General features: G+C 43.2%; 1 pseudogene; it reads left to right on the top strand.

Moving 5' to 3' along the window:
* Positions 1-508: 508 nt before the first annotated feature.
* Positions 509-1,522, top strand: LOC101280687 (putative P2Y purinoceptor 10; annotated as a pseudogene).
* The last annotated feature ends 2,188 nt before the right edge of the window (positions 1,523-3,710 follow it).

A 3,710-nucleotide genomic window follows, 5' to 3' on the forward strand; every position in this document is an offset into this window, starting at 1 on the left:
TCTAATCCCTGATAAGGTTGTCTTTCAAAATAGATTGAGTTTTATCTCTCTCAGCATTGAGGATAGGAAAAGCTGGATCTCAAACTTTGAAAATACAGATAGAGATAATTGTAAAACTGAATGTAAAACAAGAATTTTGAAATGTATGTTTGGCGGCTATTTGCCAGGAAGACTTACTTTTTGGTTATCTCTGCAAGTTTGATTACTTCCTCTGACTACTAAGGGAACAACCTGACTGAAGTTATTGCCAAAACACTGATCTTTTTGTTTCTGAAAATATCTTCAACAGTACTGTTATCCAGTTGTAGATTGGCAAGATATTTTCACCTTACATAGAAAAGACCTTTTGAGTTTATGAAAGTTCACACTTGAATACCTCTGTGGTAGAATACAAATACATTTGTATACCCAAACATGGACTGATATGCCCTTGACCCTATTTTTCTCTATTTTCTGCAGAAATTATCATTCTGATACTTTCCCTAAGGAAGGAACACAAATTCTCAAGATGGGAAATAACAGCACAAACAGTATAAGAGCAAAGTGCACTGATCTTCAAATGTCATTTCAGTACTCTCTCTATGCAACCACCTATATCCTCATATTTATCCCTGGTCTACTGGTTAACAGTGCAGCCTTGTAGGTTTTGTGCTGCTTCATCAGCAAGAAAAATAAAGCCATCATTTTCATGATCAACCTCTCTGTGGCTGACCTTGCTCATGTGCTGTCCTTACCCCTCCGGATTTACTATTACATCAGCCACCACTGGCCTTTCCAGAGGGCCCTTTGCCTGCTGTGCTTCTACCTAAAGTATCTCAACATGTATGCCAGCATTTGTTTCCTGACATGCATCAGCCTTCAGAGGTGCTTCTTTCTCCTCAAGCCTTTCAGGGCCAGAGACTGGAAGCGTAGGTATGATGTGGGCATCAGTGCTGCCATCTGGGTCATCATGGGGACTGCCTGTTAGCCACTTCCAATTCTGAGAAATGTTGGATTAGCCTACAATACTGAATCCTGCTTTTCCAATTTAGGGCTTCAACATATTAGCATGGTGTCTACTATTGGCATGGTAACTGTAGCTGAACTTGGAGGGTTTGTCTTACCTGTTGTAATTATTACTTATTGCACATGGAGAACAAGAAAAATTTTACAGGAATTCCAAGTTCCCCCTCAGAATACCAAAGAGAGAAAAAAGGCTTTGTGGATGGTCCTGTTGTGTGCAGTGGTATTCATTGTTTGTTTCACACCCTACCACCTCAACTTCCCTTTCTTTATGATGGTGAAGCAACGAATCTTTTCAAACTGCTCCTTTATTAAGAGCACTCTATTTTTCCACATAATTTCCCTGTGTCTTGCAAATTTAAATTGCTGTTTTGATCCAGTTGTATATTATTTTGTGACCTCAAAATTTCGTGATGGATTTTCAGAACATGGTAGTTTGGTTCTTCAGTCATGTGTGAAATGCAAGGATGGTGCTTTGGATATTCAACATAGGAAGGAGGATCTTCAAACTCTCTCTTGAATTTATGGATGATTCCAAAACAATATAATCAAATAATTACCGAAAATAATCTATATGCTCTATCAGTTTATCTATGTCACCTTGAAGATCTTTCTTAAAAATAATGGTACCCTTAAGTGCCTTAATGAAACATGGCTCCCTTCCCTTAATCCTCAATATGATTTTTCTGGAAAAAAATATTAAAGCCTATATTTTCTGTCCAAATGGCAATATTGTTCTATGGAGCATATGAGAAAATAACTTTATTTACACAAAAGGATGAACAACAGAATGAATTACACCCCTGTTCCTCAGCAATAGGTCCAAAATTTTCACCTTCCCCTGCTATAAACAAAATGCAAATTGAAAATACATGAACATAGATGAATTGTCTACACATTTAAAAATGTACAGGAGAACAGTACTATCCTTGCTTTATCAAGAAGTTATACACAGGTGGAGTGGCCAAGATGGCAGAGTAGGAAGACCCTGATCTCAACTCCTTCCACAGGCACACCAAAATTACAAATACTTACAGAGCAACTATTGATGAGAACAACCTGAACACTAGCAGAAAAGATATTTTACAACTAAAGATGTAAAGAAGGAACCACAACAAGATGGGTAGGAGAAATGGAGGCACAGTATAGTCAAGAGCCATACCCCTGGATATGTGACCCACAAACAGGAGAATAATTACAATTGCAGAGGTTCTCCACAAGGAATGAAGTGTCTGAGCCCCACATTGAGCTCCCCAGCCCAGAGATCCTGTACTAGAAAGACAAGACTCTAGACTGTTTGGCTTTCAAGGCCAGTCAGGCTTAGTTTCAGGAGAGCTGAAGGGCTGTGGGAAATAGAGACTGTACTCTTAAAGGGTACACACAAAATCTCACAAGCTCTGAGACCCAGGGCAGAAGCAACAATTTGAAATAAACTTGGGTTAGACCCACTTGCTGATCTTGGAGAGCCTCCCAGAGAGGATGCAATTTGGACTCACCCTAGGGACATTGACACTGACAGCAGCTATTTTTGGAAACTCATCCTACCATGAGTGCACTGATGCTGGCAACACCATTTTGGGGTCTTCCCTCTAGCAGGCTGGCTGATTTAGGACCCCCTGAGCTTCCAAGGACTTGGCCTTATTCACACAGCACACAAGATCCAGCCCAACACACAACAGGCCAACACCAGGTCTGTGAAATCAAGGCCCCAGAGCCAGAGTAACCAAGACCCAGCTCCACCCACCAGTGGGCCAGCACTAACCCTGGGGTCCAGCCTTACCTCCCAGGGATGAGAATTAGCCCTGGGATATTTGGGTCCCAGCCCTTCCCACATGTGGGTGGACATCAACTCTGGGACCCCCTGCACACTGCAGGCAGATATGCCAGGATTCAGTTGTGCCCATTGGGCCAGAACTAGCCCAAGGACCCTCTTGGTCCCAGCTCCACCCACCATTGAGTTGACACTATCTCTGGGACTCCAGACCATAGTCAGAGACCCCAGGTCCTAACTCTACACACAAGGAGCTGGTAGTATCCCTGGGACCAAGTCTTACCCACTAGTGGGAAGGCACCAGTGTCAGGATGCCTAAGGCACCATATCCTCCCATGAGGATGTTGAAACCAGCTCCAGGACGCTGAGCCCCTCAGCCACATGCCCTTGGCCATGGCCCAGCTCAACAGCAGGTGGATACTAGCTCCAGGATCCTAACCCTGCAGCCAGCCACCTTGTGACATAGCCCAACTCACCAGTAGGCTGGCACCAGGATGAGGATTTCCCTTGTCATGCACCTAGTCATGGCAGGATTATGCCTTACCCACCAGAAGCCAGTAGTCTCCACACAAGGCAGGGGCTGGCAACCAACTGGAACAGGAGACAGCTACACCTACCAGTATCCGTAGTAGCCAGCTTATCACAGCAGAAAGACCCAGATAGCCCCTATAGGGGGCACCCTGAGAGCATATAGCTCTGGTGACAAGAAGGGAGTGTGCTGCTGTGCCCCATAGCATGTCTCCTACATAAGGCCACTTCTCTAAGATAGGGAAATATAAACAGTATACCAAATACATAGCAATAAAAACAGCAAATTAAGCAAAATGAAGTGACAGAGCAATATGTTCCAAATGAAGCAACAAGATAAAACCCCAGAAGAAGAATTTAATTGGAGATAAGCAATCTACCCAATAAAGCATTCATGGTGGTGATCATA

Source organism: Orcinus orca, chromosome X (assembly GCF_937001465.1).
Source record: "Orcinus orca chromosome X, mOrcOrc1.1, whole genome shotgun sequence".
In the NCBI taxonomy this organism is placed as follows: domain Eukaryota; kingdom Metazoa; phylum Chordata; class Mammalia; order Artiodactyla; family Delphinidae; genus Orcinus; species Orcinus orca.